Consider the following 13,567-nt stretch of genomic DNA (forward strand, 5'->3'; position numbering starts at 1 on the left):
CATATTTCAGTTAAGAGTGAGAAGGCCATGAAAGTAAATTTAGCAAAATGAGAAAGAAAATGCACAGAATTTACCTTTCTGGCTGAGAGTTGTTGGTAATAACAAGAAAAAACAAGGAAAAAAAAAAAAAAAAAAAGAGGATTAAAATAATTTTAATGCCTTTTATGAAAGCAGTTAAATATGTTTCCTGGGATTTGGGCATTGATTTTCAGAGTTGTCTTTTAAATGTAAGCCTCCAGATGCTAGACACTTTTATTAAAATCAGCTTACTGTTGAAAGCTTAATAGGCTTAATACAAAGTTCATATGCACTTTAAACAACCTTTGAGAAAAAACAAAACAAAACATATAAACTAGGTTTATATCAGAAGTCCTCAATTACAGGACATCATCTAATAAATGCACTTTCCAGATGAGATATCTAAGGAGTCAAAATGTGCTGTACAATAGAGTAGGATGGAGAAGGGACATGAGAGGGAATCTGTTATTAAGTTAGTAGCCTATGCAGCTTACAGCTCCTGAGAACTTCATGGAAAAAATTAAAAATTGTCCCCCAAAAAAGCACTCTCATACAAAAAAGCACTCACACGCACACAAAAAAAACAAACAAACAAAAACCAAACCAAACCAAACAAAACAAAAAAAGAACAATATAAAACAAATAAAGTCTAATAGGGTGATAAGCAGTAGAATTCCATTGGGGGAGAAATATAGGTGACGGTCTGTTCTTTGAATTAAATGCACAGAGAAAACTTTCAGGTTCAACATCCTGCTGAAAGCTGGCACTAGAATTAAAGTGTAAGAAAAGAATGAAATAAAGCAACATAAAGTAAAATAAGGCTGTAGTGGCAATTCCCATCTGGGTTGTACTTTTCACAGTTACAGGATTAAAATGAATAACTAATATCCCCCAGGAATCTTATGAAAAAGAGCTATAGAATTCACAGAGACAATAAAATAACCCTGCAAATGCTCTCAGAGTTGGTGTGTGATTTCAGGTTTAGTTCAAAGTAACAGTTTTTCCTTCTTGAAATCCATCTTGACACCACCAAGTACCACTGGTGACCATGTTACCTTCTTGTTTTTTAATACAACAGAACAACAGTGCACCTAATAAACCACATTGCCCATGACATAATTATGTGATTCAGAAAACATTTTTCAAGAGAAATTTCAAGAGAAATTTCAGTCTTGCTCTTTCACTTTTGTTACCTGAGCAGTGTCCCCGAATCTGTGGATTAGGAACAATGAAATTGACTCCAGGTAAGTCATTCTCATCAGGCTGCAAAATTCCAAAATGAACTGTTACTGTAAATCTACACTGTTTTACAGCTCCGTTTTGGAGACTTCTTCAAAATAACAGTTAATAAATTAATAATAATATAATTAATAGCCTCTCTTAACATAGAAAGCACTACTGTTATCATACCCCAGTTTCTTGTCTTTTCATTCTCCTTGACTTTTTGATTGACTAACTATCTAACATAAAACTATTTTTGAGAGAGCATTGGGCAGTCAAAGCCCATTTTTCACTATTAAGGAACTGACACCTATTTATTAAATATATATATATCCATTAACATTGGGCTTTATAGACATACATAATTTATAACCATTACTGTCTGCAGGATATGAGTTCTGGCTTATATAAACTAATGAATTAAGTCTTTGTCCACTCAGTTACTATGGCAATGTTATGGACTTTCCAGCTTCAGCTGGCTTGTAATGAATTAAACAGTTAGCAACTCTGACAGAATCCTGAAATACAGGAAATTATGTGGATGAAACCAGATTTAAAGGAGGCCGGTATCCATACAAACATATTTTAGTGAGAACTTAATTTGGGGCAATTTTAAATATCTGATATAGTGAATTATGGCATCTTTCAGGGCTCATGCATATGCATGTGTTTATATGCATTGAAGTTTTTACTCATCTACATAGGAGTAAGAGAATGCTCTCATACCTGAGAAAAGCTACATGAGGACAGGAAATATCTAGAAAGAAGACATGCTAGTCTCCAGGTCTAAGGCTGTCTTGAAAAATATTTTTCAGTTCAATGGACTTGAAGTGCTTCTTTGCTACCAATTGGTAGCAAATTGCTACCCCCCCCTACCACGAGGGGATGAACCTTGAAAGAAGTCTTATGCATCATTTTCACAAAACAAACAATACAAAAAAAAAAAAAAAAAAAAAAGAAAGAAAGAAAAAAAAGACTATCTCCATGAAGCAGAAATCATGGATATTCAACTGCTTCTTACAACTTGGCCTCAGCATGTTAACCTCATGGGCATCACAGAAAGTCCACACAGATCATTATGTGCTAAATAGAAATGCACAGAAAGTTATGTAATCAAAACCAAACAACAGACAGAACCTTACAAATTTAAAGTAGATTAAGATGTTTCAGAGAATTTTTAACTTGGGTTTTAAATATTTTTAAAATATTTTCAGCCAATTAATTGTGTAACTCCCACATTTGAAATTTCATTTTACCCCACGTGAAAGTTTTTGCCTGTCTCCAAAAAAAAAAAAAAGATATTTGATTCGTAATGTTACTCATATTTATTCTCCATCCTGAGATTTCTTAAAATATTACTTCTAAGAAAACACACCCATTTCTCTCACAGCATACTAATTAAGAGATGGGAAATAGGATCCATGTTTATTTTTCCTGATTTTTTCCATGAGTTGCTAGCTGAAGTTGCCATGAAATATAAAAGTTACCAATATAAATAGTCATAAACTGACAAATTCTTATGACAGAAATTCTTATGATCGTATTTTGCCTGCTGAAACACTAGAAGTTTCTAATTTTGACAGGCATATCTCCCATGTCAAAACAGTGATTATTACATAGTTGATTCTATTTAAGAAAAATTATACATATCAGAAAGAAAAAAGTTACAGAATAAATTAAAAAATCTGTTATAAAATGTCAGCCTTAGCCATAATATATTTTCACGTTTTATTTAATTATTTACTTATTTTAGCTTTACCTTGTTACTTTGATTCTTTAATCAGAAAATTTACTCATGAAAGTAATATTTCACCTTTACCCATTCTTTGGAATTTTTTAAAAGAAACACAGAAATTCGGAAGCTGTTATCTGTAACATCTGTGGATAAAATTGTTATTTGCAAAGGCCTCATGTTTCTACCTTAGACTAACTCCCAAGCCTTTTGTCTCCTGTTTTTCACAATGTTTTTTATGGTTCTTTGAAAATTTCTCAGAATTCTTCTTCCTTCCCTAAACTCTATTTCTTTCTTGACATCAAAACTTACTTTGCTTTTATGTGCTGTGCCACTTCATCAGCAAAGTCTGATCATAGTAACTTCTAAGTGAATTTTTTTCATTCATTTTCTTTTTACCTCCTTTGGTCTGGAGAAATTATTTTGACTGCAATGAACAGCACTCCTGTCACAGCACCAACACTGGCTTTCAGTGGTTATAATATTATTTTGAAAGAACTAGGAAAGCACTTTATTATTATTATTATTTATTATTTTTTTTCTAGACATGAAGCTTTTGCATTGTATTTCTGCAGTTCCATTCAGTCTGCAGCTAAAAGGATACAAAAACATTTCAGAATACTATCTTGGAATAATATCTGTTGAGATAAACTGTATATACCTTTAGATTTTAGTTAATTCTGGCTCTTGAAGCTGAAGAGAGAATAAAAAAATGCAACAGAACAGCTTGCTGGTTTCCACAGCCCTGATCTGTGGCAGTGTGCACAGACTGGATGGAAATTCACACACCCTGTGAATGTCTCCCATGAAATAAATGCCCCATGACATACCATACTGAGTGTTTCATTCCAGTCTAGGCCTGACTCCATATCAAGCTTCTTACTGTCCTGTAAGGACATTTCACTATGTGAAAACAAAGTCATACTATTACCTCAATCTGGAATTTAAGAGCACCAAGATTCTCCTAGTCCCTCACTTCTCCATGTTGATTCCTACCCTATTTATCTCAGGCTAGCCAGGATTTACTTCCAGTGTGAATGCCTCCTGTTTCTACCCATGCTTTACTTCTTGGTTTAAGAAGCCTTTCTGAGTGAAAGAAAAAGTAGGTGATGAAGTTTAAAAAATGTTGAGTTTCTGTATTTTAACATTCTTGCAATATATCATGTACTAAGGACACCTGCTTAGTTTGTGTAATAAATGGCTCAGTCTTCAAAATAGGACTATAATCAAAGTTTACAATTTATTAAAGGAATAGAGGTAAGCAAACAGCGCTGGGTATGCCGGGAGTCTCTGCTCCACCAAGACGCACACCAGTTACATCAAGAAGCTGATTTTTATGCTCCTAGGCTGATACATATTCATTACTATTTCTAAAAAAAACAGGGTTATTATATTAGTTTCCAGAATCCAAACCCTCCTACTGGAGCATGCGTATCAGTCTCTGGTGGTCCCTCTGGGGGTCTCTGGGGGTCTTTTGTGCTGAAGGCTCATAGTCTTCCTCCCTCTTTTCCTTCTCCTTTGTCCAACTTGGCTGTATGGCAGAGACTTGTGCAACATCCCCTGCAAGCTTTGTCTTTTAGTTGTTCTTCAGCTCTCCCCATTTCCTTAATCTCCTGACCAGATATCAGAGACTTCCATAGTGTCCCATGCAATAGTCATAATACTTAGCAGTTATTCTGAAACCCCCCAGATATCAGAGAGTTCAAGGAAAAACCTACAAATACATTTCCCTTCAAGCTCTCTATTGATATGAATTGCTAAAACATTCCTTTGCAAGATACAAGTATTATATACACTAACCACTCTGTTTTCTTAGACTTATGGTTATACAAGGGTATGTAAGACAGAAGGTCACATTCATCATACCATGCGGCCCTAGCACTGTTCCATACTGACACAAATCAGATGAACATATCTCACAGTTTGCAGTACAAAAACTAAGGCTACAGAATAAATGGGTATTCTTGAAATAAACAAAATTACTTTGTGAATGACCCGTAGGGACTCTGGCTAAACAACAAAAATACAGTGTATTTAATTTTTGTACTAGATTTTACTATGAAGTAAATACATAAAGTAAATATATGAAGTAAAATATATTTAAAGAAAAATAAAGATATATGATTGAGAGAGGACACTGAACAGAGAAGCAACAGGGCCTCACACAGTAATGAGAGGATAAAGATACATAAAGATTCAAGGAGAGGTTAAAAACACAAACAACAACAAACTTTCATAAAGATGCAAGAAACTTATTTGTAGATACGTCAGTGGTGGGTACAGCAGTGATGAGTGAGCAAGTAGTTCATCAATCCAAGATCCAAACAGAAGAACAGGTTTTAAGTGAAGAATGAGAAAACAGTGGAGGGGGAGCCTCAATTGCATTCTAATTGAGAAAGGATAATTCAACATGGGATGAGAAGAGGAAGGATCATGTTGTGATAGGTGAATACTGGTTGGAAAAGGAAAAAAAGGAATGAAGAGTTAAAGATGCAGAACAGAAAACAAGGTGAAACAACACGACAAAATATTTTACTATCCTCATCTGTGTGTCTTGAACTTTTTTCTTTTTTTCTTTTTTGTTTTTTTTTAACTAAGAGTATTAGTCCAGAAGATAATAATCTTATGAACTAATACAATTAGCCATTCTCCATTGCTCTTACTGTTTTCTTCTTCTAAGTTCATGTAATATACTTGAAGAAAGACCAAAATTTAAGGGCATCAATAAAACTTTGTTAAAAAAGCAATCATTTTACCTGAAGTAAGTATGGGTTTTCAAGGCAAATAATTGCTAAGAACTCTTCAAAGTCTACTTCCTACAATTTAAAAAATATATGTCAACACAGTACAATCAGAACAATGACTTAAGAATAGTAAGTTTCAACATCAACAACAAAAAAGCTGTGTTCCTGACATTCTAATTAATGCTTTTTAGGTAAAAATGAATTTGTAATTAATAAGAAGTCAAGGTATTTTAATTTGATTCCAAGTAAGGACTGAACTGTGTTGAATCATCATAGAAGTAAAATGGTAATTTCCCCCTCGTTTGACAGGAAATGTTATATTACACGTACTAAGTAGCTAGCAAGAGGATTGGACAAAGTGGGCTTTATTTTCTGGAAAAGCAAGCACTCCTTTCACAAAAGTAATCAACAAAATTAAATCTTTGAGATATCACATGAAATAAAAGACATCTTGGCTATTAAGAATATCAAGGACTAGGTTAGAATACTATGCAACTGAACAAGACAGGAACTAAAATATTTCTTTATTTATTTATTATTTTAGACTTAGCCTGGATGATTATCCTCTGATGTTCGTTAGGATACTGAATATCATAGGAGTTTAAATTAACTCATATCCTTTAAGACTTTTTAGAGTGTGAAATATCAATAGTTAGAAAAAGCATTGTATTATTAGGAATTGTGCATGTGTGCTTTTGAATTTCATAAAATGTCATTCCATTAAAAACTGCTTAAACTCTGCACAATTTGCAAATCTGATGGGGTATAATTGTGTTATACCTGGAATATCTTATTCCAAAAACTTGAAACAGAACAGCAAAGAAAAGAAAACCTGTTTGAAGATCTTTGACATGAATGTATCATGCAACAGCAATTTTTCTGGCCTAAATGATAACCTAATGCTTGGTTCCTGTCCCCCTCTCAATATCTCATTGCCTAAAAAGAGTGCTTACAAGGTTGAATGAAATCAAATAAGAAACAACATTGAATTAATATAACTATGTCATAAGAAACACAATAAGAAAAGGATACTAGCCTTAACAAAATTGATAGTATGTATGAAGAAAGAGTATGAAATAGTGTTCCTGGTTGATGAGGCAGAACAGTGGAATATGTATCTTTAAAGAAAAAAAAAAAATAAACAAATAAAGCATGGAGACCTAAAGTAACAGACAAGCCTTTGCTCACTAGGAGCTAAATAGAACTGAAATTGTCATTACTACTGTCATTGCAGGAGATAATGGAAGATTTATCAACTGAAATATAGCCTAAGAGAATAAAATCTAAGAAACAATATTATCCTTTTATAAGTTTGTCAATTAAGTCTTTTCCATCTCAATTTATCATGATTGTGAAAATTATACATATTCTTCAGTTTGTTTTCTCTATCTCAAAGGAGGTAAATTCTGTTTTTCTTGTCTCATATTACTGCAAGTTTCTGAGGGATGCTAGAATCTTTCAGCATTCTTTCACCATTTTTCCAAATGACATCCATTGTGGTGGTACATAGGGTGGGATCACTGCATGCTGACCAGGGTTTTTTGTTCTGTTTTGTTTGTTTGTTTAGTTCTATTTTTATGTTAAGCATTAGAGGAAATATTATAGCTTATAAAGGAAAGTCTTGTTAAAAGACTTCACTGATTTATTTACTTCATTGTCAAAGTCAGATATTGAAAATAAAATATTTATTTTTTTTCTTTCCTTAATTTTTATGTGAAGGCATGGTTTATTTAACTCTTTGTAATTAAGTAACACATATTATGTAATAACTACATAACATAGCTATTATATAACATAACATGTTATATAATAACATATTTATATTATTATATAACATTATATAACATGTTATGTTATATAACTTAATATAACATATAATATATAACATATATATAATATATATATATAATATAATATATTAACTTGTAGTTATTATATAACATGTTATGTTATATAATATGTTATGTATATAATAACTACAAGTTATATCAATAACTACATTTAACGTGTAGTTAAATTTAGTTTTTTTTTTTTTCAGTTTTTAGGATTATTTATTTCATTTAAAATTTATCCAGGAATACTCCTTAAATATAAGATTTTGAATATGATTTAAATTCTAGTTTCCCATTGGCATAGCCTGGATGATTTCATTAAGGGTTCTTCTGATTTAGCTCATTTTACGTGTAGAATTGTCTCAGAAGCCAAAACCACAGCTTAGCAATACACCAGAATATGTCTAAAAGCATCAGCTTAAGTGAAATGTTTAAAATTCTTTTTATCCTTGGTGTTTCATGTTTGGGGGAGTTAAATCTCCTCAGAAACCATGGGAAGGTGAATGCATTTTGTTATTAATGTCTGCAAGGAATTATGAATGAAAGCAAAAAGGAACATGAATCCTGAAAAGAGTTTTGGAGCATTTCATGAAGTGTTTTCCTGAAAATCATCTGGCAAACAGATTCAAGTGTGAATCACAGAATGTGGTCCTTTACAGCATTACGCTGACAAGTGGTTCTTCAGTACTGAGTGGTATCCTGTGGAGCTGAAAATGTTCCAGTAGGATTTGCCCAGTGAATCAAACATGTTGTAATTCGATTTGCAAATTCTTGCAAATCTTTACAATTAAAAAGCAAATGCCAGAAGGCAAGTGTTTTGTTTTTACTGTGTATGTATGTTGGTCTTTTTAATTAGCAAAATATTTACAAAAAAATACATGATTTTAGTCATAATTTTCAATATTTCAAATTGTCTTAAAAATAAATATTGTCGTAGTTAAAGAAAGCTAAAATTAAAAATAAACATTTATTTATTTCAATGTGTATAGTGCAGTATACCACCACAGATCTAACAATGTCTTAGCATCTCAGCATCTGTTTACTAAATCGAATTTATTTATTTATTTTAGTGTAAATATAATTGCTGAAGCAGTTGAAGGACTGCAGAAAATGAACATATTTTCTTCTAATGTCAAGTTCTCAGACAGAATATTTCAACTTTTCTTTAGCTCAGAAATGTCTGGACATTTCAACATCTACATTACAACATGTAGATGTATGGCAGAATAGTTTGCGAGAAAGAACATAATATAATCCTTAATTTACCAGTATTTAGATAAAACCATGTAGATATGCTTACTTCATTTTCTCATGGGGAAGAAAAATAAAGTAGGAATATGAAACTGTCTATGAAACTGTACACCAACTTTTATTCTTCAGTTAATAACATGTGGAGAAGCTATACTTCCACTAGAAGAGGAGATGCCACACTGACTTGGGAAAATTTTTAAGGATAAATCACTTTTGGAGAATCTGCTGGAGCTCCTCTGTGTGTGTGTGTGTGAGTGCAATATTATCCATTACACCTTTGGGGGAATTTGAGTAGATTCCAAAAGTCTTCTTTAAGTTTTGTTTATTTCTTTTTGATGTCCTTGATTTAATTTTAATATTCTCCTGGTTCCAGATGAAATCCAGTAACAAAAGAACTTATATGGGCTGCATCCTATCTTAACCAGCACTTCCAAAGGTCACTGCCACAGAATGAAAGCAATCTGTCCAAGTCCTGTCCAACTCCAAAAAGAAGTCTATCCATCCCACAGAGCTATGCTCTGTTGATAGAAATGGTGTAGGTGATGCTTTCTTTGCCCCAGAGACTTTTTGGATGGGATGTGTTGCCTTCTGCAGGCTGTTTCTAAAGGGGCTCCAAGGAATTGCAATTGGAAGACTTAGGCTTCCTTCTCCCATGGGCGTCTGAAGCTTCACTTTCAACTCTGCATCATGTATAGACAGAAGAGTGAAATAATGATTTAATGTTTTTCAAATCATGAGAATCTTTGTCCACAGCAGAGGTAGCAGTCACCTAAGGGAAGACAGGTATAGACCCAGAAATAATGAGCTGGTTTCAGCTGCCTGTATGTCTAGGAAACTGCAGATCAATAACCTATTGCTAAGTTCTAAAAATACTGGTGAACCAGGCCTGAAAAGGGCAATAGACTGGCTATCTCCTCTTGTATACTCACAGTCAAATAAGTATTTTGCAGCTAGGTATATCAGACAAAATTCAGAAAGAGTATGAACACCAATAGTCACTGGCTTTAATTCTGGCTCCCTGTTGGTCTACTCATAATCATCTTTGGTGATTAAAATAGTTCCACTGAAGGAATGAGAACAAACAGACATACTGTGGTTTAAGGTTGTAAAGCAGGGAATATGTCTGTCTGTACTGTCTATATTATCTTTGTCTGAGAGGGAATGAATCTCCCATCTCTTTTCTTCAGCCACAGTAGGAAATCTCATCATTCAGCTTTGACCTTTCCCCTCTTTTAAAACAAATGTCCTACCTTTCCTTAAATTCCTACATACTTTGATACTAGAGATAGGATTTGAGAAATAAATATCACAATTTGGTATTTTAAAAGATGTTTCTTTTCTCTAGTAGTACCTCCACTGCTTGTTGGGCATTGAAAGCTCAGTTTTTGTCATCTGAAATGTCAATTGGGCTTTTTCTATATTTCTACAAATACTCTAGTAAAATGCTGGGTGTTAATATACTGCCTAAAAAAAGATAATCAACACACCATTATAAAGCGATAGGAATGACTGTGTTTCTAGTCAGTCAGCTCTACATTGATTAAAATCCACAGATTTAAAGGCACTAATATACTGACAAATTAATTTCTCTAATGCTATTTTGTGTCATGTATAACTGACAGATAATTACTCTGGCAATTCCTATATAATAGTTTGAAGTCCTTCCCTAAAGGTATCATTTCACATTTACAAAATGAAAAAAATAATGTCCCAATTAGAATAAAATGAAATTTATGTCATATTCATAACATACAAGTAATTGCTCTCCAAGTAAGTGAAGTGCTGGGTGACTAGTGAAGCCATGTAGCTGTTAATGTGTTAATATGCAATACCAGTCAATATGGTTTGGTCAAATGTTACATCAAGATGTGCGTTAAAGGAGACACTTCTCAAGGTTAAGTAATAGCTTTTAAAATAACTAGTCATGCACAGATTAGCAAGGCTGTTGTTGATATAGCTCTAATTAATTGACTGAAGATATTACATTTTAGATGTTAGCTCTTCTAGGCAGAGTATAATTAAATTTGGCATACTTGTTAGATGTAATAGTCCAAATTATCAAAAACACAATGTGTGAAAGACATAAAGTCAAAAAAGACTCAATTAAAATATTTAGATTCAGCACAAATAAAGCTAAAACAATACTAAATGTTAAACTAATTAAAAAAAAAAAATCAGGCAAACAAAAAAGAAAAAAAACAAACAAAACATAAGCTCAGAGGTATTATTGAAAATGTGACCTGAGCAGGACAGGTATCAACTCACATAAAATAAATAAAAAATGCAAGGTGGCATATGAAAACAGTGATATTCAGTAAAATACAAAGTTTAAATAACACTTTTTTTTTTTTTTTTTTTTTTATAAATGTTTATTTTTTAGTTCCCACTAATGTTTTTCACCAGTTCAGCTAATTGTTACTGTTATAGAAGTGACTTACCCTGTGCTAACCTGCAATCAAGAATCCTACATAGCTGGAGCTAAATATACCGTATTTATTCTTAAAAGTTTAATATGCCTTTTTCTGGTGTCACCACAGAAAATTCTTAAAACATGTGAAGAATGGAAAACTTACAAAAAAAAAAAAAAAAAAAAAAACTTGGCACTGACTAGAAATAATTAAATCACAGATAAAAAACTATGAAAATGGTAAAGAGTTTCTAACATAACAAATCTGTGTAAAATATTGTTTTCTATGTGAAATTCATGAAGTGCAAGAAGCAGCAAGTATAAGATTAAGTCCATCATTTTGCACAAAATGAAAGATTGTATCAATCTTTCTATTACCTAAATTATCTAAATTATCTATTTATGATACAAAAATAAACAAACAAACAAACAAATAATAATATTTCAGTTTCAAAACAAAACGATTGCTACATATAAGTATCGGAAAAAAAAAAAAAACAAAAAACATATACATTAAATAACGTAGTGTATATATGTGTGTGTTGAGGGAGGTCTGCTAATTGCCTGAGGGTTATATGAGTATTATAGCTTAAGTGTCTGCTACATTGGGTGGAGCCTAAAGTGTCCAATGAAAATGAGTTGCTATCATAACAACACTGATGCACGAAAGAAAACACATGATGTGAGGCCTCTGCTTGAGACAAGAATCATGTTTCAGAAGCTGAATAATAATTAAGTTGATTATCTCGTGAATTTTCTATTTTTCTATTCTTGTTGTTTATTTGATATAAAAACAAGCAAAGACAACACCAAATTTCAGAAAAGGAAATACCTTTGAAATGACCATCCATTTTCAAGAATTTTTTTTTTTTCATTCTTTCATTTTTGGTTCTGCACAATACTTTTAAGGACAGAAAGAACTGTTTTCCTCAGGAGTCACTGTTTCAAAAGCCCGCAGTAAAACAAGATAATAGAAGATTTCTAATACTATCTAGTCAACATCTACCTTGTTACTGTGTTTTGGTATGTTTTTACTCCCTAATTGTAAGACTTTTCTTATATAAAGTTGTTGTTATTATTATTGATAATGATTTATTGATATTGATTTATTTATTGATATTGATTATATTGATAATGATTTAACTTAAAAAGTTAAGCTGCTTTGTCCTTATTCTTCAGCTAACAGTAGTTATCCTCATTATCTCTCATTCTATATATATTAATACTTTGGAAGGCTGTTATTTCACTCTTATTTTTTTCCATCAGCACACAAATTACTTCATGATATCCCAGAGGTTGGATATTTAGAACCTTTTCCTCTTCCTATTATTATTGTTGAAATGTTAGGCAGTAAAAGTATTATTTTGTAATGCAATGACCAGGTCATAATTCATAATAAATTACTGTTACTATGACAACGGGAATACAAAACCAAGTCAGAATACTAGAACACCTAAAGCTAATATCCAGTTTCAAATGATGTTAGGATTTCATCTGGGGACAATACTAGAACAAACCAAAGTACTCCACCACTTTGTACCAAGAGGTAAATCTGTCCCTAGTCTACAGGAAAATCATGGATTTCACCACATATAAAAGGAAAATACTACTTTAAAAACTGTAGCCTACTTATTACAACCACAATTGATATTGTCATCACTCTATTCTCAATATCAGTCTTTATTAAACCAGTGTAATCCAACAAAAGTGAGAGAGATGTACTACTTACTGAAGAATAGGACATGGTCCCGATTTCTCTTATTCCCTTGAGAAATTATTAGTGAGAGCTCATTTTTTTGTATATGAAAATATATTTGTCTTCTTCTTAATGAGGGATTATTTTATTAAGAATTTTTTTTTGTATTATTATTATTATATATATAATAATATATATAATATATATAATATATATATAATATATATAATATATTATATGTATTATATAATATATATTATAATTTATATAATAATATATATATAATATATATATGATTATAATATATATATATAATATATATATATATTATAATTATATGATTATATTACTTAAAAGCTCCGTACTTTTACTAATCCTCCATTCTGCTACATATTATAGCTATAACATGGACTAAAAGGTCATTTCACTTACAATAACCTTACAATTAGGGGAATAAAAGAAACAACTGACAGGGGAAGATAGAAAACACTGTGATAGGCAGCAGACTCAGCACAGAACTGCCTTAAAACTGTGAAATCTTTTTTCCTTTAAGTAAGTAATACTGTGTGTTGTTGTTGCTGTTGTTTTAAGAGAAAGATGAGAAATAAGGAAATTAGTTCCTGGTTATTTGTAAGAGTTACTTCGGAGAGTGAGTTGAAGTTTAGA

At 31.9% G+C, this 13,567-nt stretch overlaps 1 protein-coding gene across 1 annotated transcript in view; it reads left to right on the forward strand.

The window, feature by feature from the left end:
- Positions 1–13,567, forward strand: part of CDH19 (cadherin 19) — a 66,778-nt gene that overhangs the window by 12,313 nt on the left and 40,898 nt on the right. The window contains 1 exon segment of the mRNA XM_032181449.1: positions 1,097–1,262. The gene's annotated coding sequence lies outside the window, so the exon portion shown is untranslated.

Source organism: Aythya fuligula, chromosome 2 (genome assembly GCF_009819795.1).
Source record: "Aythya fuligula isolate bAytFul2 chromosome 2, bAytFul2.pri, whole genome shotgun sequence".
Classification (NCBI taxonomy): domain Eukaryota; kingdom Metazoa; phylum Chordata; class Aves; order Anseriformes; family Anatidae; genus Aythya; species Aythya fuligula.